The sequence below is a fragment of the Oryctolagus cuniculus genome, chromosome Y, assembly GCF_051225735.1.
Source record: "Oryctolagus cuniculus isolate XC-2025 breed Fujian yellow rabbit chromosome Y, ASM5122573v1, whole genome shotgun sequence".
NCBI classification, from domain to species: Eukaryota; Metazoa; Chordata; class Mammalia; order Lagomorpha; family Leporidae; genus Oryctolagus; species Oryctolagus cuniculus.
The window spans coordinates 33,374,236-33,399,152 of NC_142889.1; positions in this window are offsets into that span (position 1 = coordinate 33,374,236).

A 24,917-nucleotide genomic window follows, 5' to 3' on the forward strand; every position below is an offset into this window, starting at 1 on the left:
AGTGTTGGTTAAAATCCCAGCTGCTCCACATCCAATCCAGTTACCTGCTAGTGTACCTGTGGAAGTAGCATAATATGGTCCAAGTGCTTGGGTTCCTGCCACCCATGTGGAGTTCTGGGCTCTTGATTTTTGCTTGTCTCAGCCCCAGGCATTGCTGACTTTTGTGGAGTGAACTAGTGGATGGAAGACCTCTCCCTCTCTCCTTCCTTGTAAATCTGCCTTTCAAATTAAAATACATCTTAAAAAAAAGAAGATAGTATGTAAATATTACCACATTAATTGTGATAATTGTGCCATGAGATGTTAGTAATAGTGTAAACTGGGGTTTTCACTATTAAACTGGGGTGTGAGGTATCTCTAAACAGTTTTATCTTTGTAATTTTTTTTTTTTACAGGCAGAGTGAACAGGGAGAGAGAGACAGAGAGAAAGGTCTTCCTTTGCTGTTGGTTCACCCTCCAATGGCTGGCGCACTGCACTGATCCGATGACAGGAGCCAGGCGCTTATCCTGATCTCCCATGGGGTGCAGGGCCCAAGCACTTGGGCCATCCTCCACTGCACTCCCAGGCCACGGCAGAGAGCTGGCCTGGAAGAGGGGCAACCGGTACAGAATCCGGCGCCCTGACCGGGACTAGAACCCTGTGTGCCGGCGCCGCAAGGCGGAGGATTAGCCTAGTGAGCCATGGCACCGGCCCATCTTTGTAATTTTCTATAAATCATAAAAATATTCTTAAATAACACCTAATTTAAAAAGATATCTTGGGGCTGGCACCATGGCTCACTTGGCTAATCCTCTGCCTGTGGCGCCGGCACCCCAGGTTCTAGTCTCAGTTGGGATGCCAGGTACTAGTCAGGGTGCTCCTCTTCCAGTCCAGCTCTCTGCTGTGGCCTGGGAAGGCAGTCGAGGATGCCCAAGTGCTTGGGTCCCTGCACCTGCATGGGAGACCAGGAGGAAGTATCCGGCTCCTGGCTTCAGATTAGTGCAGTGCTGGCCGTGGTAGCCATTAAGGGAGTGATCCAATGAAAGGAAGTCCTTTCTCTCTGTCTCTCACTGTCTATAAGTCTACCTGTCAAATTAAAAAAAAAAGAAAGATATTTTGGAAGACTGTATTATGGGAAAGGACAAAGATCTAGCATTTAAAAATTGAAAATTGAGGTGATGAATTATTGCAGAAAAATGATTCCCCTGGATCCATAATCAGTTATTAACTGGTTATGCTTTCTTTGAATCATTAAATGGATGGGAGTATAGTCACATTTGCTGGAGAACTTATTTTGTTTATAAAATTAGCTTTCTGAATATGTTTTAAAAAATTAAGTGATGGATTTTTGAATTTCAACATCTAAAAATCCAAGACTCATTGGGAGTTACACAGCTAAGAGAGTTTAAAAATGAAAGCCTTGGGATGGGTGTTATGTTGCAGTGAGTTAAGCTGCCACTTGAGATGTCTTCCTTATGTGTTGGAGTACATGGAATCTAGTCCTGTCATCACTCCAGTCTAGCTTCCTGCCAATGCACAAGATTGAGAAGCAGCATATGATGGTCAAAGTGCTTAGATTCTTTCTACCAACATGAGAGATCCTGAAGCATGGCTTTAGATGGCCCTGTTTCATTTGGGAAGAGATGTAACAGATGGAAAAAGTGTCTGTGCATTTTCCCCTTTTGTTCACTCATTCAAATGAATGAATGAATAAAGTGTTTTTTTTTTCTTTTTAAATGAGGAGACTTAAACATGGTCAAGTGCTTGTTTTTTTTTTTTTGTTTTGTTTTGTTTTGTTTTTAATGAACAAAATGGAGTGGACAGAGAGCAGATGTGAGTTGTCAGTGTAATTCCATTAAACCAGTTCTGTGGTCATTTCTATAAGAATTTTTCCTTCAAGATGGCACTATAAAAGCAGGCCAAGAGATTCCATTCTTAACCCTCTTCCAAATTAGATTACTTTGCTCCTCATGCAACATCAGGAATGCTGACAGTCATTGACTGAGTTCTTTGAATGGTTAGGGTTGAGGAACTGAGACTTATTATTGACTCCATTTGATATGTGCTCATCTCTCTTCCTGACTTTGGTTAAGATCAATTGTAACAAATTGCCCCTCTGTATCCATTTGTATTCTTACCAGAAGAAAGAACCTTGGTATTACCCTCCTATGTAGTAAAGGGGGCTCTCTGGATTCTGTTACCAGTTGGCATTGGCAACAAGTTTAAAAATGAGGATCCTTGGTAGTATAGGGTACCACCAACTATTTCATCTTGGGAGTCCCTCCTCTCTTGGCTTCTGGGATATTTGACTGCTATTGTCTTCTTCTAAAAGACTCAAACACAGGTACTCCTATACATGATGAATAACTCATTACCCACTATTCTAAATATCAGTATCTCCTTGTTTTGTTAGAATTTCACTTTGTCTATTTTATTAAGATATCAAAGATAAGTATTTCCTAAATTTTTCTTTTGGTAATTTTCCTAGAGCTTATATTAGACATTTAAAACTGGTTTAAACTCACTTTCAATTAGCATTATACTATTCATTGGGAGATAAAATTATTATATATCTATAATTTCTTTTAAAAATATTTTTATTTGAAAGAGTTACAGGTAGAAAAGAGAGAGATGAGAGGGAGAAGGGGAGGGAGAGAGAGAGAAACAGAGAGACAGACAGAGAGAGAGAGAGAGAGAGAGAGAGATAATTTTTCATCTGTTTGCTTACTCCCTAAATGGCAATAATTGTCAGGGCTGGGCCAAGTTGAATCCAGGAGCTTCTTCTGAGTCTCCTGCCCTATGGGAGTGGCAGGGGCCCAAACAATTGGGCCATTTTGTAAGAATTCATGTAGGATGCATAATTCCCTAGGAAGCAGATTGAAGTAATTCCCTTTAAGTGTCCCTCCCTGAGGTACTTGTTGATGTTCATTTCTCAATGACACAATGCTAATATTTACAGACCAATTATGAATAATCCATGTGTGTCTTACATATGAATTGTCCACAGATATGTTTTCCAAGGCCTTTAAAATAAAGGAAACTTTACAACAGAAGAGAAGGTTGGCATTTTCTGCTGTCTTGGGTTAGAATCTGCACATTTATTACCCCCTTAGCGCTCTATTGTTGTGTGCATCTCCTGATGATTCTTTTTAGGCCACTTTTGTGTCCAGATTCCTGAATGGGTGACACAATCTTTGGCCAGACTACTGGTCTGTTCACCCAGCCTAAATTAGAATCAGCTAGTTTGTTTACCCACTCCAGGGTCAAGAGGGCCCAGAACTGCTATGACTGACTCTGCTTTCTGTTGGCTCATAACAGTCTCTGGATTAATGCTTTGCTCTTATCTGTGAGGTATTTTAAAGTTTTCTCTCAAGTCCTAGAAGCCTAGGTTGGTGTTATTTTATAATGAGACATGTGTTTATAGTAGTTGGTGTTATTTTATAATGAAACATGTGTTTATAAAAGGCAGGTATCACCTAGGACTGTGTGTTCTCAAAATCAGCTGAACTTACCCAGGCCTAGATGGAGTGCCAGGATCCTGGATTCAGGCTGGCACATTCCCAGCTATTGTGGGCATTTGGGGACATACCAGCAAATGGAAGAAACTCCTTTGTTTCCCCCCCCATGCCTTTTAAATTAGATGAAAAAGATAATTAGATTAAAAATGATGGGGCTCGCATTGTGGTGCAGCGAGTTAAAGCCTCTGTCTGCAGCACTGGCATCCCACATGGACTGTTCCACTTCCAATCCAGCTTCCTGCTCATGTGCCTGAAAAAGCAGCAGAGGATGGCCTAAGTCTTTAGATCCCTGCACCCACATGGGAGACCTGAAGGAAGTTCCTTGCTCCTGACTTCGGATGAGCTCAGTTTCAGCCATTGCAGCCATTATGGGGAGTGAACCAGTGGATAGGAGATCTCTCTATCTCCCTCCTCTATCTCTACCTCTCTCTGAAACTTTGTCTTTCAAATTGATTAAAATAAATCCTTAAAACTGCAAAAAATAAACAATGTGTTTTGTCTTATCTACTAAGAAAAATTTACTCTTGTAAATCTCAAAGTCTTGTTAAGCACTGGTTTCTGGACTTCCTACTTTAGTTCCCATTTTGGGATGCATCACCTTCTATCATCTGCAATTCACTCTTGGTGCTCATAAAACAACAAACTGCCTCCTGACTTTGCATCCTTGTATTCTTTATACATAACTTGACCATAATCTTACTTTCTTTAGCAGCATGCTAACTTCTTTATTCTTTCTTCTTCTTTTTTTTTTTTTTTACAATTTTATTTATTTATTTGAGACTTGGAGTTAAAGTGAGAGGGAGAGACAGAGAGAAAGGTCTTCCTTCTGCTGGTTCACTCCCCAAATGGCTACAAAAACTGGAGCTGCACTGATCCAAAGCCAGAAGCCAAGAGCTTCTTCCCAGTCTCCCACACAGGTGCAGGGGCCCTAGCACTTTGGCCATCTTCCACTGCTTTCCCAGGTCATAGCAGAGAGCTGGAACTAGAGCCATTGCCCATATGGGATGCTGTGGAGTATTAATATACTGCACTACAGTGCTGGCCCCAACAGCATGCTATTTTCTAAGATGCTTCATAGGCGAAGAAATGGTGCTGTCATTGCTTTTCTCTGAGGCTTTGTCCTAAGGGTTATTTTATGAAGTTGATTATGGTTGGTAGGTAAAGCTTTGCTGGATCAGGAGTCAGGATGCAGAGGTTTCTGTTAGAGAAATAGGGCTGGCATTGTTTTTTCCACTGAGACCCACCCTGCAACCCATGCCTGTCCTTGGATTCTGAGTTTGGAGTGCTGGAGTGAGGCAGTAGTGATGCAATAAAGGAAAGAACTTTTCATTTTTAAATACTTCTATTTAATATATTTAATATATACAGGACAGATTCAATGTATTTCACAGATACAATCTTAAGAACATAGCCATACTTCCCTACGTAACACTTCCTTCTTCATTCCTTTCTTTTTTTGAGTATTTAAGAATTTCACTTTTTCCCCCCTCACCTTCAGCCTTCTTGCTCATTTGTTCCTACTTTACAATGTGGTATTTTTAGGGTTGTTTTCTCCCCTTTCTTTCATCCCTGTTTTTACTTACTCTCACCCCAGTTCCCAAGAAGGTGTAATGAATAAAAATCACAAGCTATTTTTCAAAAGACAGGAATCCCATCCAATATGGAATATAGGAAAAGAATTCCATTGTTTTTAAAGTTACCTGCATGTCCTTTTTTTAAAGGTTTATTTATTTAGTTGAAAGCCAGAAGTATAGGCAGACACACACACACACACACACACACACACACACACACACACACAGAGTGGCAGGGGAGGGAGAGACGGAAAGGGAGGGAGAGAAATCCTCCATCTGCTGATTTGCCCCTTTAATGATTGCAACAGCCAGTGCTGGGATAGACTGAAACCAGGAACCAGGAGCTTCATCCAGGTCTCCCGTGTGGGTGAAGGGGCCTAAGCACTGGAGCCATCCTCTGCTGCTTTCTCAGGCTCATTAGCAGGGAGCTGGATCAGAAATGGAGCAGCCAGGACTCAAAATGGTGCCCATATGGGATGCCAGCACTGCACATGGCAGCTTCATTCACTATACCAGCCAAGATTTCATTTTAACAAAAGCCAATACAGAATTATTCTAGAAAACTTTTCCTCATGGCTATACCAATAGAAAGTTATTTCTTATAATATGACCCAGATTAAGTTTTGCCATGTTTCCTGAATAACATTCTTTGTTGGTTCAGGAGGCTGGCAAATTGGAAGACCAGTGATAGAGCACCTGTTTTCTAATCAGTTGTGCTGAACTTTAGGGAATGTATAAGGGGAGTTTGAGACCAGCAAAATGAGGTTGGCAGTATGAGGGATGGCAGAAGGTAAATGCAGAGGAAATAAATGCAGGACCATCTTAACAGAGAAGTGAAAAGAAGGAAAGAAAACTTGAAGATAGAGGTCAGAAGAAATGGGAAATTGGAAGCATCTGAAGGAATTCTGAGTCTGATCACAGACACTTGTTGAAGGTGTGGGAAAACAAGCACTTTCACTCTTATTGGTAGTAGTGCAATGCAGTAGTCTCTTTGGAGGATAATTTAACAGATTTCTATGCAAAATACTTTAAATTCAAATGTCTCTTGGTAGGATTCAACTAAAGGATGTTACATATATTTGGATGTAAAGGATCTTACATATATTTGGCCAAATATATAAAGATTATGCAATTTATTTGTAATACTGTTTATGATAGGAATACAACATAGACAACCTAAATGAATATTGATAGGTAATCGGTAAAATACATTATGGTATATCTGTACAATGAGATACTAAATATGTTATGGCCAGAAAAATGATTTAGGGATAGAATGCTTATATGTAAAGCAAAGTACAGAAAAAAAATGCCCCTTTATAAAGAAAAAAAGATGCATGCATATATATCACTTTTAAAAATTTTATTTACTGGGACCAGTGCCATAGCTTACTTGGCTAATCCTCTTCCTGTGGCACTGGCATCCCATTTGGACACCAGGTTCTAGTCCCAGCTGCTCCTCTTCCAGGCCAGCTCTCTGCTGTGGCCCGGGAAGGCAGTGGAGGATGGCTCAAGTGCTTGAGTGCCTGCACCCGTGTGGGAGACCTGGAGGAAGCCCCTGGCCCCTGGCTCCTGGCTTTGCTCCATGGCACAGCATGCCAGCTGTAGTGGCCATTTGGGGGGGTGAACCAATGGAAATAAGACCTTTCTCTCTTTCTCTCTCACTGTCTGTCAAATAAAAAAAATTAAAAAATTATTTACTTATTTTCATTTCATTCATAAGGCAGAGAGACAGGCAGAGAGAGATTTTCATCCGCTGATTCACTACCCAAGTGGGTGTAATGGCTAAGGATGGGCCAGGCTGAAGCCATGATTTAGGAGCTTCACCCAGGTCTCCCATGTGGGTGTAAGAGCCAAGGATTTTGATCATCTTTCACTGCTTTCCCAGGCTTATCAGCAGGAGTTAGAGCAGAAGTGGAGCAGCTGGAACATGAACTATTGTCCATAAGGGATACCAGCTTCAAAGATGGTGATTATCCTATTATGCCACAATACTAGCCTCATGCATATATATTCTTATGAAGGCATTTCAAAAAGTTCATGATCTATGATCATGATCATGATCATAGTGAACATTTCCCTTGAAGATGGCATCACAAGAGGCAGGCCAGGAGACTTCGTTCTTAGCTATCTTCCAAATTAGATCACTTTGCTCCTCATACAATATCAGGAATGGTTGTAGCCATTGATTAAGTTCTTTGCAGGATTAGGGTTGAGCTACCAAACTTGCCATTGACTCCATGTGTTCTCTCTTCCTGACTTTGGTTAACCAATTGCAAGAAATTGTCCCTTTGTATCAATTCATATTCTTGCCAGAAGAAGGCACTTTTATATTACCTTCCTATGTAGTACAGGGAAGTCATTGGACCCTGTTACTAGTTGGCACTGGCAACTAGTTTAAGAAGTAGATCCTTGCTGGTGCCGTGGCTCAATAGGCTAATCCTCTGCCTGCGGCACTGGCATCCTGGGTTCTAGTCCTGGTTAGGGTGCTGGATTCTGTCCCAGTTGCTCCTCTTCCAGTCCAGCTCTCTGTTGTGGCCTGGAAAGGCAGTGGAGGATGGCCCAAGTTCTTGGGCCCTGCACCTGCATGGGAAACCAGGAGGAAGCACCTGGTTCCTGGCTTTGGATCAACGTGGTGCGCCAGCCGCAGTGCGCTGGCTGCAGTGGCCATTGGGGGGGTGAACCAATGGAAAACAAATACCTTTCTCTCTGTCTCTCCCTCACTGTCCACTCTGCCTGTCAAAAAAATAACTTTTGATTAATTTTTACTAGTCATATTATTATAGGGTGTAGTGGCATATTTGAACATGTATACCACAGAGAAATTGATCAAGCTAGGCTGCTGTGTTTCCAATTTCCTCTTTATAAATTTGAGCCTACTAGCTCCTCTCCTCCAGTCCCTTACACAATACCTAATGTGGTGAACTGTAGTCATCAAATTGTATTATGAAACACCAAAGTTACTTCTGCTTCAGTGTATTTTGCTGTCTGTTATTCAGTCCCCCTCTATCCCTAGCCTCTACCCTTCCCAACCTCTAATAATCTCAATTCTATGGTCAGATTCATTATTTTTTTCACTTCCATAGATGACAAGGAACATGTGACATTTGTGTTTCTGGTCCTGGCTTATTTCAGTTAATTTTATGACTTCCTTCTTTACATTTTGCAGGATATAACATTTTATTCTTTTTGTGTCTAAATGATGTTCCCTTGTCCACTTTTTCATTGATTGACAGCTAGATTGGTTCCAAATCATAGCTGCTGTGAACTGCATTGTAGTGACTATAGAAAAATTGTTGTCTCTTTGGTATGCTATGCTGATTTCATTTATTTCTACTATATAGCCAAGAGTAAGATAACTATGTCATGGTAGATTCACTTTTATGTTTTTTGAGGAATGGCCATACTGTTCTCCATAACACCTGTACTAATTTGTATTTTCACCCATAGTGTATGGTGGTTTCTTTTCCCATGTCCTCTCTATCATTTATTATTTTTTACCTTTTTGGAATAAGATGATATACCATTGTCTTTTTCTTTTATCAGTTTATTTTTTAACTTTAATTTAATAAATATAAATTTCCAAAGTACAGCTTTTGGATTACAGTGACTTTCTTATTTTATCAGTTTATTAATATTTATTAATTTAATTGAAAGGAAGAGTTATAGAGAGAGGGAGAGGGAAAGACAGGCAGATCTCTCATCTGATGGCTCATTACCCAAATGTCACAACAGCTGGGGCTGAGACAAGTTTAAGTCAGGGTTTATTCATGTCTCCCACATAAGAGGCAGTAGTCCAGGTCCTTGATTCATCTTCTGCTACTTCCCCAGGTGCCTTAGAAGGGAGTTGAATTGTAAGTGAAGTAGCCCAGACTCAAACTGGTACTCAATGGGATGCTGGCATCACAGGTGGCAGCTTAACTCATTATGCCACAGTGCCAGTCCCTCTCAATATCAATTTAAATTCTTCAAAAAAGTCTTCAATGTTGGCATAAACCCAATTTCCTTTCTTTCTGTCATTCAGTTTATTGAAGGCTTATTTTTATTCCCAGTATTCCTCTCAAATTGCTCTTTCCAAGGTCATTAGTAATTACTGTGTTGGTTAATGCAATTTATGCTTTTAATTCCTCATTGGCTGAGTGAATGTCATTCACTCAGCACTTCATTAAAGTTCTACTATGTACCAAACCCTTTTTTATGCACTGAATATAGAACCTTTTTCTCTTAGTGATAATATGATCACATGCTAATAAGAAAATATAAAATACAAGTTCATTAAGAATAAATTTTATTATGTAAGTAAAGCAGGTTAATGGGATAGAGAACAAATAAGAATAAAGAAAGGGATTAGAAGGCGTCATCTGACACATTTCCAAGCTCCCTCCTCAAATACTGCCTCTCTCAGCATACATCCTATCTCATATCCTGGCTTTCCTCTGAACTTTTGATTACTTCTTTTGAGTCCATTTGCCATCACTCCTGCCTAAAACTAAATATTTATATTGCTCAAATGTTTACCATTGCAGTGGTTGTTTTCACACTTTACACACATGTGCAGTGCCTGGCTAATTTCTTCTACTCCTCATGATTCATACTTTATATTATACTAAAGAAATTTACATTTCTCCTTAGCATAGAACTCAACTATAACCTTTACAGGTTCCTCAAAATCAATATGAGCAAAATTAAAAGTAAAACTTTCTTCCACTTTGGTAATCCTTATCTTGGAATATGTCACTAACATTCAAACTACTCTAAAAGGCAAATATTTGGGAATCATCAATTCTTTCCTTTTTCCATTCATTTATGACTGGATGATTCTATTCCTTAACTGCTCAATTCTCTTCATTCCAATTGCCATCTCCCTGCTCAAATTTCTTCATTCCACCAGCCACCTTCCTTAGATATGCTATCTCCTACACAAATGGAATTGCAATATTTATCTAACATGGCTCCCGGTCTTGCTCTCAGCTTCAATCAATTCCTCAAGCAGAAAGTAAAACACAATAGCTGCCACCTTATTCCACCTTCATATCTTCATGCTAATAAGAAAGCTACATGACTCTTTTTTATCTCACTTCTGCCTACTTCTCCATCTTTGTCTTAGTGAATGGCTCCTGACCCCAACTCTGCTTTAAGCAGAGTGAATTTTGCTTAGTTTCTGGCCTGTGCCTTGCCTTTTTTTTAACTTTTATTTAATAAATATAAATTTCCAAAGTACAACTTTTGGATTATAGTGGCTTTTCCCCCCATAACCTCCCTCCCACCTGCAACCATTCCATCTCTCACTCCCTTTCCCATCCCATTCTTCATCAAGATTCATTTTCAATTATCTTCATATACAGAAGATCAACTTAGTATTTATTAAGTAAAGATTTCAACAGCTTGCACCCACACAGAAACACAAAGTATAAAGTACTTTTTAAAAAAACTCTGGCCTCAGAATCAGCCCTTAAGGCATTCGGATCTGGCTGAAGAACCCATGAGAGTATTTTAGGCATGGAAAGCCAAGACACTCTGGCAAAAAAAAAAAAAAAAACCAAAAAAAACACCTAAATGAAATATCTCTGCGAGTGAGATCCCAGTGGAAATAATGGGGCCATCAAAGAAGGAGGTACCTTTCTCTGAAGGGAGGAGAGAACTTCCACTTTGACTATGACCTTGTCTAAATATGATCAGAGTCAGTGAACTCAAAAGGCTTCCATAGCCTTGGCAACTAATGACAAGAGCCTAGGTTGATTACTGATGCCATAAACAAGAGTGTCAATTGTTAAGTCAACAACAGGAGTCACTGTGCACTTACTCCTCATGTAGGATCTCCAAACTTAATGTGTTGTACATGTAAATTAATGCTATAACTAGTACTCAAACAGTACATTACACTTTGTATTTCTGTGTGGGTGCAAACTGATGAACTCTTTACTTAACATATACTAAATTGATCTTCTGTATATAAAGATAATTGAAAATGAATCTTGATGTGAATGGAATGGGAGAGGGAGCCGGAGATGGGAGGGTTGTGGGTGGGAGGGAAGTTATGGGGAAGGAAAAAACCACTATAATCCAAAAGTTGTACTTTGAAAATTTATATTTATTAAATGAAAGTTTAAAAAGTACTGTTTGAGTAGTAGTTTCACCATTAATTTGCATAGTACAACACATTAAGGACAGAGATCCTACATGGGGAGTAGGTGTGCAGTGACTCCCATTGTTGATTTAACAATTGACACTCTTATTTATGATGTCAGCAATCACCCAAGGCTCTTGTCATGAGTTGCCAAGGCTATGGCAGCCTCTTGATTTCACAAACTCTGATCTATGCCTTGCCTTTAACATACTACTTGGCATGTAGTCACTAATGAAAACTGAAGACTGCATAAATGAATGGATCTTTTGAGGGTCACAATTCCTTGCAAGAACTTAATAAGAAACAGAAGGAATAAAACAAAACAAGACAAAATGTATCCTCAATAGATAGAAGGACTACTATACAGAGAGGAGATTAAATTAGAGTTTAGCAGATGGAAATTAGTGAAACTGGAAAGTTTGTGGCAAGGCTAACAGGAACTGGTCAAGATTCAAATAAGCCTGTTAGAAAAAGAGTAAGATTTTCTTTGCCTACATGTAGATTCTTCTCTCTGCTGGTGAACAGGATCTTCTAAACCCACTCAATGCACAGACAAAAACCTGAGCATCGCATTCTCTTATAGGTTTTGGATCCTCATATTGTGTTTTGATTTACATTTCCCTGATGGTTAGTGACATTGAGCACATTCACATGTTTTGACCATTTATATTTTTTTTCTGATAGAATGTCTATTATGATCCTTGCCCATTTCTTAACTGTGCTATTTTTTTTTGTTTAGAGTTTTTCCAATTCTCTATATATTCTGGATATAAATCCTTTGTCATATTCAGATTTTTCAAGTGTTTTCTGCCACTGTGCTTGTTGTATCTTGGCTCTGATGATTACTTTTTTGTATGAAGCATCTTATTTGATATTATCAAATTTATTTTTATTTTTATTGCTTGTGCTTTTGGATTCTTATACAATAGCTGTTTCTATGCCAATGTTCTACACTTTCTCTATGTTTACTTAGTTTTTGGTCTTCTATTTAGGTATTTAATTACTGTGAGTTCACTTTTACATAGTGTAAGATGTGTTAGGTTTTATTTTTAGTCTTCTACATATGGATAATCAGTTTTCTCTGGATGATTTTTAAAAAGATTCTTCTTTTTTCAGGGTATTTTTATTCCTTTGTTAAAGATAAGTTGCTTGTGGAAGTGTGGGTTTATTTCTGAGATGTCTGTTCTGTTCCATTGAACTATGTGTCTGATATTATGCCAATGCTTACACTACTTTTATAATGTCTTGAAATTAGATATTGTGGTGCCTTCAGATTTATTATGTTGTTCAAGATGGCTTTGAAATTTGGGGCTTTCTGATTTCAAATGAAGTTTAGTTTTTTATTTTCTAGTTCTGTGAAGAATTGGTTTTCTTTTTGAAAAGATTTATTTATTTGAAAGACAGAGTGACAAAGAGAATCAGAGAGTGAAAGAGATCTTTCATCTATTGGTTCACTTCCCTAAAGGAAACAATGGCTGGTGCTGAGCTAGGACAAATCTAGAGTCTGGAACTCCATCTCCATCTCCCACATTGGTGGCAAAGACTCAGGTACTTGGGTCATCTTGTCCCACTTTCTCAATCACATTAACAGAGAGCTGGATCAAAACTAGAGCTGACAGTACTTAAACAATTATTCTGCTATGGGATCCTTGCATTGCAGGTGGAAATGTAATCCATTGTGCCCCAGTGCTATTCCCTCTGTGAATAATTTAATTGGTGTTTCAAGGCAAATTGTATCAAAGGTGCACATTACTTTGGTTAGTATAAAAGCTCAATCATACAAATTGTTTCAATCAAGGTTCATTAGACATCTTTCCAATGTTTATATATTTATTTTCTTTCATCATTGTTTTGTGACTTTTATTGTAGAGGGCTTTCAAATCCTGGATTAAATTTATTGTGAGGTATTTTATTTTCTTGTGACAATTGTAAATATGTTTGTTCTTATAATTTTTTTCCCAACTGAGTTGACTATTATGTACAAAAGTGCAACTGATTTTATTTTGTATTATCAATTTTGCTAAGTTCATTTATCATTTTCAGAATTTTCTTGATGATGTTCTTAGGTTTCTCTCCATATAAAATCATGCTATCTGCAAACAGAAATATGAATGCGAATTCTTATTTTCCTGTTTGAATAGATATTATTTCCTCTCTTTGATCTCATCCATTTGGATCATTTCCTGTTTCTCTTACTATACTATAGCTTGAGAATTGTTTTTTTCTTTTCAATGAACTAGCTCTTAATTTTATTAATTTTAATTTCTCAAGTTTCTTCCTTATTTATTTCTGCTGTGATCTTTATTATTCACTTTTTTCTACTGTCCTTGGCTTTGATACATTTTTTATTTTTTCTGGGTCATTGAGAAGGGTATCTTTCTTGTGTTTCTAGAGGTTTGTCCATCTGAAGTCATAGTTTTAGCTTCTATGTTTCCCTGATAATGGTGTGGACCTTCTAGGTGGCTGCAGGAAATGCTGGCAGAAATAAGGCTGTATTAATTTGCTAACAAAGGTCCATAGATAATATGTTTTATATCATGGAAATTTACTTCTTAGAGTTGTGAAGTTTGAAAATACAAGATCAAGGTCATACTGGCTTGATTTTTCCAGAAATCTTTCTCCTGATGGTCATCACACATAAGATATTATTTGACCTGCTAAAAAGCACTTTCTCCAGGTAGAGTCATGTTGGTGGTTAGCACTTTAATGTGTGAGTTTTAGGAAAGCACATTTCAGTCCATAACACTTAGAGGGGTCTTGTGGTCTGACTCATAGACACCCATCTCTGGGGAGGACAGATTTTGAAATGAGTGTTAATATTTCTCACAGTATTACTTTTGAAACTATCTATCAAAAATTGTGCACTCATATACACACAGACACAAACTTGCACACATAAACACATATTACAATGGAAATGCCTGATCATTGTGTACAGGTAATATCAATACAATTTCCATAAAATGGCATAATAGCAGTCATTAAAAAGAGAATTAGAAAGAATGACAAAATCTGCAGCTACAAAACATTTACATATATATACATATACATGATATTCAATATTTATAGTTGCCAAAAGATAAATACTAATGTGTGGGAAATAAAACCTAAACCTTACCTTATAATATTATAGACTAATCTACATGCAGGATGTCTTCCTAAAATTTATCACTGGGCCAACGCTGTGGCATAGTAGGTTAAACCTTCACCTGCAGCACCATCATCCCATATGAGTGCTGATTCCAGTCATTGTTGCTGCACTTCCAATACAGCTCTTTGCTATTTGTCTGGGAAAGCAGTGGAAGATGACCAAAGTGCTTGGGACCCTGCACCCATATGGGAGACCCAGAGGAAGCTTCTAGCTCCTGGCTTTGTATTTGTTTAGCTCCAGCTGTTGTAGCCATTTTGGGGGTGAACCAGTGGCTAAAAGACCTCTCTTTCTATCTCTTCTTCTCTATGTCTGTAACTTGACCTCTCAAATAAAAAATAAATCTTTAAAAAACAACAAAAGCAGCCTTTCTGCTACTCAAAGCTAGCACAGAACTACATTATATATAGGGAAGTACATTCTGAAAATCATAAATCTAGTGCATCATAGTAGAAATTTTAACAAATACTTCTGATTTTCTCAGTATTTATATATAATAAAATAGTGACATAGTGAGTCATTTTGGGTTTTTAAGCTCTTGCCAACCATTTATAATACTTACCAGCTTTTCCAAATTTACCATTATGTGTATTTTTCAACACATGCCCTGGATTTTACCAGTTTAGTGCACATGGAGTTATCCTTCACAGGATTTTTAAAAATTGTATTTTAATGGCAAATATAATCAACATCTGAAAAACCTCCAGAACACATAATTTATACCATGAATCAGTTCTGAGACTAATATTTGAGTTTAATTCTTTTAACTAAAAATAAGTAAATTAACTAAATTTATCATATGTGGCAATTACAAATATAATCATTAATTAACTAAGCTCATAAGCATTAAAATTGAGTGATATATAGAATTTAAGCATGACAGTGAGTAGCAGTAGGGACACTTTTTTTTAGTAAAATTTATAAAAATTACTTAAAATCTAAACAAGAAGCTGTTATAGTAAATTCAAAAGACATACAGGAAGTGAAGAAATATGACAGAAAGTTTAAGATTCAGTAAGAGCAAAGAGATTTGGTGCTATTTGAATCCAAGTCTATTTTCTTCTCCCCTGTCATGACACAGTGAAATGTTGTGAAACAGCCAATTTGGAGGCAAGGCATCCTCTTTTGTGTTTTCTCTAGATACCTTGTTGCCAGGAATATGTTCTCTGTGTGTGTGTGGCTGAGAGGTTGTGCCCTGTCCTGTCTGAATCATGGAGACTCTATTTGGCAAGAGAACATATGGATCCCACCTTCCATTACATGTCATGTTCACAGTAAGCATATCTATAGACACAACACATTTGTGGTGACTTTAAACTGGAAGATCTGGGTTTAGAGAAGATTTATCTGTTTTTTGAATAAGTAATTTTACTTAAAAAAATAACTCAATTCAAGTCTCCAACACAGCTCAAAGGCTAACACCTATTTGCGACATTGCTTTTCAGGTGATTTTCTTCAGGGTGTGCTTTTGCAGGAAACTGGAATTGAATCAAGATAGGAGCAGTCACTCAAATGGTGATTTTGGTGAATCTTGGCTAGATTCTACCTCTTCTACAGGCAGGACCCAGGGTTTTGCAGAAGATAATTGTGTCAAGTAAGGAAAATCTGAGAAGGCAAATATTTTTACAAACTATCTGTTTCTGTCACATTTATTAATATCTCATGGGTAAAGCAAGTGAAATAGTGAAATACAAGGTCTTGTGAAGGGATGAATACAGGGAATGTTGTTATTTGGAATCATTACTGGAAAAGTGTACTACAGTAAATATACATTTTAGTTACAACATAATGCTTATCTCTTTTTTTTTTTTTTGACAGGCAGAGTGGACAGTGAGAGAGACAGAGAAAGGTCTTCCTTTGCCGTTGGTTCACCCTCCAATGGCTGCCGTGGCCATGGCGCTGCTGCTGGCACACCGTGCTGATCCAAAATCAGGAGCCAGATGCTTCTCCTGGTCTCCCATGCAGGTGCAGGGCCCAAGCACTTGGGCCATCCTCCACTGCACTCCCTGGCCACAGCAGAGAGCTGGCCTGGAAGAGGGGCAACTGGGACAGAATCCGGCACCCCGACTGGACTAGAACCCGTGTGCCAGCACCGCAAGGTGGAGGATTAGCCTAGTGAGCTGCTGTGCCGGTCTGCTTATCTCTTTGATAACTTCATTTATTTAACAATAACCCTTAATATTTTATTTTTTACTATTATTATTTTAAAAATTAGACAATGCTTTCATTGAACCAATGATAACTTCAGTTTAATCTCTGCCACTTAATAGAAGTGGGTGCATATTATTATGCATTTCTGTGTTTAAAGTTTTATTCCTTCACTGTGAAGTTGATGTTTTCTCAGGTAATGTCTTAATTATTCTTTATTTACTCTATCATATCCTTTTTTTTCATAGATCAATGTAGAAGGAAACCAGATAAAGACTTCTTTTAACTCCTTCCATTCACTTTCTCTTCCAGGTATGGTTCTGGCACCTGCACACATTTCTAAGAGCAAAGAAAATTAGTACTTCACCTGTAAGTGGTTTTCTAAAATATTCCTTTGCTTGTTATGTTTTCATTTCAGGAAATTTATAAGAATTTATTAATTAAAATGAAAAATACACATAAAATTTATTCTCAGGGAATATACACAAACAAGATGAATGATGAATCTGGCATGGTAATGAAACATTGTAGTCATCTAAGATAAGACAATTTGGTCTTTGGTCTTTCTCTTGCCATAGAAAAACATATGTTACATGATTTGAGTGGTAACTTAGAGTACACTATGCTAAATGGGGGTCATGGTGTCTGAAACAATCTTTATTGTCACATAAATGATGTAGTGAGGAGTGTTTTAATGCAATCCTGGAAATAAATATTTAGCATTCTGCAAGGGTAAGAGTTACCTAGTACTAAAACACAATCAGTTAAGTTTGTTTTTGATTTGTTAGAGTAAGACAGTCTAATAGTTTTGAGGAGCTGAGCTTGATTCAGGGATGAGGTCAGGAATATGAGAAAAAGAATCTAGTGCAGGTTATTTTATTTTTTAAGATTTATTTTTTGTTTGAAAGGCAGAAATACAAAAATTGGGAGGAATGGAGAGACAGAAAGAGATATGTTCAATCTACTGATTCATTCCTCAACAGTTTGTCCCCACACTCACAGCACACACACACACACACAAAACATCCAAAGTCCTGTTTGAGAACAAGTTTTGTAGTTAATCTCACAGTACTTTTGGTAAGGAGTTACAGGGAGAGGGAGAAGGAAGGGGATGGAGTTGGAGAGGCAGAGAGAGAGTTATGCCATCTACTGATTCCTTTCTCAAATGGCCATATTAGTTAGGGTTGGACCAGGCCAAAAAAAGGTACTTGAAACTCCATCCAGGTCTCCCACATGCATTCAGGGACCCAAGTATTTGGGTCATCTTTTGTGGATTTCCCAGGTATATTAACAGCTGGATCAGAACTGGAGCACCTAGGAATCAAACCATCCCTCTTCGAATGCCAGAGTTGTAGGTGGCAACTTAATCAGCTATGCCACAATGCCAGCCCCTCCTCTGTTGTAGTTTTTATATAAATATTTATTCCTTTATTTGGAAGAGTTACACACAGAGAGAAGGACTGGCAGAGAGAGAGAGAGAGAGAGAGAGATAATCTTCCATCTGCCAGTTCACTCCCCAAATTCTACATTGTGTGCTAAAAATATTTATATCTAATTAGTATTTCTACCCTTTATGTATGATGACCATTTTTGACTGCTTATTTTGTTCCTAGAAATCTTAACAAAGTATGATTTAAAGTGTTTTTCTAGATCAAAAATCGGTTTTGAAACATTTATAATTTTATACCACAAGTTTCCTTTTCTAAATATGTTCATTGTGAGTATCAGAAACAATGGTAAATAATAGTAATGATTTGATCTCATCTTCTGACTTTGATGCTAATGGCTGCAACCATAAACATTATTTTAGCAAATTATTTGAAATAAATTAAATATTAAGTAAATGTTGGGTTTATATGTATTAATTTTATCTTTTTAAAGTATTCATTTTACAGGCAAAATGACAGAGAAAGGTAGATCCTCCATCCACTGGTTCAGTATCTAAATGGCTATAATGGCTGAGACTGTTCCTGGCCACAGCCAGGAGCTTGGAACTCTAACCTGGTCTACCACCTGGGTTGGGGGGTGTCCAAGTACTTGAGCCATCTTCTGTTTCCTTCCCAGGCATATTAGCAGTGAATTGGATCAGAAATAGAGCAGTTTGGACTCAACCACAGTTGATTTAGGTTGCCAGTGTCACAAGTAGTACCTCAACCAGCTGTACCGCAACGTTGGTCCCAGTATTAATTGGTTTTAATCCATAATATTTAGGAATTTTATCAAATATCTTTTCTTATATATCAGTGCAATTAATTCACCATGGATTAATAAGGAATCTCCAGAGAAACAGAATAACAAAAACTTGTGTTTCTGATTCAAAGCTTGTACTGCCACTGTCTCTCCAGAACCACTCACACAGGAAGGGGAGGAGATAGGAAGGGAATGAAATGTTTTCCTTATCACCTGTGCTGGGTTTCCTTTCCAAGGAAAGATCCAGCTCAGTTTAACTTCAAGGCTAATGCCTTAAACTATTTGGTGCATTGGAATCACCTGAAAGGCTTGTTAGACTACAGATTGCTGAGCCTCAACTGCAGAGGCTTTGTTCAGGAGGGTGGGGCCAGAGAGCTTGAATTTCAAATCAGTTATAAGATGCTGCTTCTGGTGCTGGTCCCTAGACTGTATTTTGAGAACCTCTGATTTAGCTTAATGTTCATTAAAGATGATACTTCTAGGTTGCACAAAGATAAGCAATTACAATAGAATCTTCCTGGATAACACAACATAATTCCAGGATGAGAATTTTACACTGTAGCTTGTGGTTGTGGTGAGGAGAAGGGAATGGTGGGACATGCAGTCCCTTAAGGTCCTACAGCTACAGCACCTGTGGAGGGCAATGAGATGGCTAGTGTGCAGCACACTTGGTTTCCAGGGTCTAAGAGGGGTGGGGAAATTGTTTCTGCCTGAGGCCATTTGGATATTTAAAACATCATTCACAGGCCATAGAAAATTATCAGCTTAAAAATTAGTCTGTTGAATTTCCAGTCCTGCCTGTGGCTGCCTTAAGGCCAGGCCAAATGATTTCATGGGTCTTTTGTGTGGTGCAGGGGCTGAATCAGCTCTGCCCCTCAAACAAGACACAAGATGCAGCTCTGTTGTTCAGGAGCCCAGAAAGTCTGCCCCTTTAAAACATCCATTTTCCCACCTAAACCTTCAACCAACAAATGAGTGGGAAACAGTCCCTCACTATAAGGATTCTCAAAGTATAGTTCTGTCAACCTTGTCATTAATTGCTCCCTGCCCTCTTGTCCTTTTATGAGTTTACAGGATATTTTTCCAGGGGGTAGTGTGACTTGCAGTATTACCCAAGATTGAAGGACAAGCAGTTATGAGAGTCCAGATAATTTTTTTTTATTAAGCAAGACATTAAAGAGATTTTCAAAAATAGAAAACAATGCCACTGTCCTAATTTTTTATATTTGTGATTTTAGAAAATGTAGTTACTTACAAAAATATTTTGCTGAGCTGGCGCCATGGCTCACTAGGCTAATCCTCCACCTTGCGGTGCCGGCACACAAGGTTCTAGTCCCGGCCGGGGCACCAGATTCTGTCCTGGGTGCCCCTCTTCCAGGCCAGCTCTCTGCTCTGGCTCAGGAGTGCAGTAGAGGATGGCCCAAGTGCTTGGGCCCTGCACCCCATGGGAGACCAGGAGAAGCACCTGGCTCCTGCCATAGGATCAGCATGGTGCACCAGCCACAGCGCACTGGCCGTGGTGGCCATTGGAGGGTGAACCAATGGCAAAGGAAGACCTTTCTCTCTGTCTCTCTCTCTCACTGTCCACTCTGCCTCTCAAAAAAAAATTTTGCTATAGATTATTGCAGGGTCTTAGTCCACCCATACAGGATAGACTGGGCCTGAGGAAAGGTAAGTGCTCTGCTCACCTGTTCCCCAGCCTCCAGATCCCAGAGACAATCAGACGCAGCAGGGAGCCAAGTGTAGCAAGAACTGGTTTATTTCACATGTAACAAAGCCTTTTAAAGCACAAAACTGCAGAGTCATTGGGGCAGGGCATAAGGAGCAACCAATCAAAGATCACTTTATGGGGCAATTTCTATAGGACTAGCCATGTCTATACCCTCATTATCAGTTGTTGCCATTTCCCCTGATGTTGTGTAGCCAATTAGTTTTTTTTTTTTTTTTTGAGAGGCAGAGTAGACAGTGAGAGAGAGAGACAGAGAGAAAGGTCTTCCTTTGCCATTGGTTCACCCTCTAATGGCCACCATGGCCGGTGCGCTGTGGCTGGTGCACCGTGCTGATCCTATGGCAGGAGCCAGGTGCTTCTCCTGGTTTCCCAAGGGGTGCAGGGCCCAAGCACTTGGGCCATCCTTCACTGCACTCCCTGGCCACAGCAGAGAGCTGGCCTGGAAGGGGGGAAACCAGGATAGAATCTGGCTCCCCGACCAGGACTAGAACCCAGTGTGCCGGCGCCGCAAGGAGGAGGATTAGCCTATTGAGCTGAGTCACCGGCTGCCAATTAGTTTTAGTGGTAAACAACTTTGGATTCCACCCACCTTACTTCCTTTGGGTGCCATCTTTGAATTGCCTCATGTAACTAATTTCCCCACAATTATAGTATTACAACTTATTTCTCTTTTTTTTTTTAACAGAATCATTGTTTTATAGAGATACTAGGAGAAAAGTTTGAAATTCTTAAAAGTAAAAATTTGACTGCAAAGATCAAAATCCACCATATTTTGAAAATCAAATTTATAAAACACAAGCACAACATAAAACAGGAAAACCCTATATAAACCCAGAAAGTTGAATCACATTTTGAAAATTCCACAGAACCAAGCAAGAGACGAAACCACAGAATCAAAATTTCATGTCCAGACTTACAGAATACTCCACACTTTTAAGGAAGAAAAATAAATTTACATTTCCCATACCTACACAGAGTAGAAAACACAAAGAATATTTTAAAATTTCCTTTGGGAAACTGATATTATATTGATGTTGATGTAAGGGTACCAGGACATGAAATAAAATCAAGTTATTTAAATGCATCCATTTCATAGGCCAAGCTATAGGTATCCTAAGCAAAATATTAAGGTAATAAATCAAATTATGTAAGAAAATATATCAATAGCAAGAAGGAGATAATTTTAAAAATGTACCAGTGGTTAAGGTTGTGTTACAACTTATTTCAAATGATCAGTAAATGCATATTTAATTCTTTTCTAGTTTTATTTTAGAACATGTCATTAAGAAACTCATTTAGCCAATGCTTTTGGGGACTCTGAATTATTTTGTCAGCTTTGTTGTATAATTTACATACCATATGGTCACCTACCTCATGTATGCATTTTTATGACTTTTAATACATTTTTCTTAAATTTATCTTATATAACCAGTACCACATCCAACTTTGGAACACTCCCATTCTCCTGAAAAGACCTCCCTTGCCCTTTTAAGTTAATCCCTACTCCATTTCAAAGCACCAGGCAACAACTCTTGTGCATTATAGTTTTGCCATTTTAGAAATATCATATATTTCATTATACAATATGTAATTCTTTGCATTTGATTTCTTTCACTTATCACAATGTTTTTGAGATGCATAATGATTGTGTTATTTTATTCTATTTTTGCTGAGTGTTACTCCATACTAGGAACTTACTACATTTTATATGTCAATTCTCCAGTTAAAGGACATTTAAGTTGTTTCCAATTTTGGGCTACACAGTATAATATTGCTAGGAAATTTATATGCAAGTCTATAATTTATTAGTGTAGTTATGGGTAGTTACTTAGGGGCTAAATTGCTGGATTGTTTGGTATAAATACTTGATTTTTTTTTAGAATTACACAGTTGAATAGAGAAATAACCATCAATACTTCCCCAGAGGAAAAACAATGCAGGAATCTACAGAGATAGTTCTTATAGATGAGATTAAGGTGAGCAGAATGGTGCGATTTTGAGTTTCAACTTCCTTTGGGCCAGTCAGTGGTGATCCTTGCCCCTCTCCAGCTAAAAATAGGATAGGACTGCTTGAGAGCAGTTCTCAACAGTCCTTGATTTATTATCTTTTCCAGTAAACCTGTAACTTTGAGACCCTTAAACCAAAATTTGGTAAGAGTTCTGGGTGGGGGGGGTGGTAGAAGTCAACAATGCACAAGACCCCGAGTGTCTGGTAAGGAAATTGCATTTTTCTCAGCTCTTGCTCCTGCTTTCCCTCAAGATATCCAAAGCCTTCCTTTGGGGTTGCTCTTTAAGGAATTCTTCATCTTCAGCACCAATCACTAAGAGCAGTCCAGAGGAAAAGGTGCCCAACTTCAGCCTCTAGTGCTCCTTCTAGTTTGGATGGTGTCTTATAAAACTTCTTTTTTTTATACTCAGTGATGGAAAAGCTGATTGGGCAGTAATCATAGCCAACGAAGTTTCTTGCCAATTGAAAAGTTTTCTCAAATAAGTGTACAAAACTTTTAAAAAGAAAATAAGAAAATGTGGCTTTAAAAATGCATTACCTGGATAGTGTGAATTATTCAGGGTTCCAAGATTTCTCAAAATAGATAGATATGATTGTAGTCTGTACAACTTAAATAATTTTGTTTGAGTTCATGATAAAATACTTAAAATTCAATTTGTTTATAGGTTCACGATGGAAGGATAGATTTAGACTAGGATATTAAAAACATTCACAGGTAATGGTAGGTAATATGAAAGATGAAACATAAAATTATTGGCTGTTTCATGAAATAAAATATATTATGATTAAGAGGGAGAAATAATAGATTGACAAAAGACATGAATAATTGGTGATAAACAAATTATTATAATGCATTAAAAATAAAATACTCAGGAAAAAGAATATCAAAGACAATAACAGTTACCAGAATAATCTTGAACTTCTTTAGCTTTCACAATTAAAAGGAAATTTACAGTCCCATAAACTTCCATAAAATGTACAAAATATATTACCTGGTGAATGATTACCCCACCCTAAGGTCTCTCTGAGAAACTGTGTACTTGAAAGTTCCCATGACAACTTACAGAACTTTAAGGAATCTGACGACCTCACAATGTAAAATACAAGCAAGATGGCTTCCATTTCACTTAGCAAATTCTGACTTAAACTAAGATATAAAAGATATATGTAGGTGGTAGATAGAAAGTCAAAAACCAGTGCTGGCCCCGTAAACTCATTCTTAAAGAATAGAGCCCATATATATTCTAATCATAACTACATTCCTTTTCTCAGAGAGCATGTAGATATTAATATTACTAATTTAATTTCATAATTTTTACTGCTTTTTTTATTATTTTAGCCAGGGTTCTTAATAGAGGAATTTGCATTAAAAAGTATTACCTCCCTTACTTAGTTGATGGTAGAGGTTAATCACATCTACAAAATATGCACTACTGGGTGGTTTATTTGAAGATAAAAAATACTGGATATGAGTAGGAAGCATCTTGATATAATTCAAGTTCAAAAGTTATGAGAGTAGGTCAAACTTCAAGATATTTAACAAGTAAAACAAAAGGAATATTGTTGCATTAGGTATGGAATTTTGAGGGAGAGATAAGTCCTAAGATAAGTCCCAACTGTAAGTACATGAATTCTAACTTGTGCAGCCAGCTCAATGGAAAATAATTAATAATTAAAGATAAAAGAACTTAGGCTGGTGCCGTGGCTCAATAGCCTAATCCTCCACCTGCAGTGCTGGCACCCCAAGTTCTAGTCTCAGTTGGGCCGGATTCTGTCCCTGTTGCTCCTCTTCCGGTCCAGCTCTCTGCTCTGGCCCAGGAGGGCAGTGGAGGATGGCCCAAGCCCTTGGGCCCTGTACCCACATGGGAGACCAGGAGAGGCACCTGGCTCCTGGCTTCAGATCAGTGTGGTGTGCAGGCCACAGCACACTGGCTGCAGCAGCCATTGGGGGGTGAACCAATGGAAAAGGAAGACCTTTCTCTCTGTCTTGCTCTTGCTGTCCACTGTGCCTGTCAAAAAAAGAAAAAAAAAAGATAAAAGAACTTGATTTCAGTTTAAACACTTTAAGTTTTCTAGACCTTAAATACAAGAAAACCTCAAATTTTTAATGAGAAAAAATGAAATTCAAAATTATTTTTGTGTACTACATTTGAAATTCCTGCTTGTTTCTTCAAATATGCACTTTGAAATTCCTGCTGGCTAAAGAGCCCTTATGCATCAAAATAAATAGAAGCATCTGAATAGAAGGCTGGATTGTATATACACGTTGGGAAATTTTTAGTGTAGAGAATTGGAAGCATAGAAGGAAATGGCTGAGAATTGAATCAGATCTTCATTCCAGCATTGAGAATATCCTGGCAGTTAATATTTTGGAGGAAAATGCTGCCTTGAGAAAGAGACCCAGAGGGAACAACCAAAGATAAATGATGGATTTAAGAAATTAAACAGAAAACAGCTTCATGAAGAATCAAGTGTTTAAGAGAGTGTCTTATATT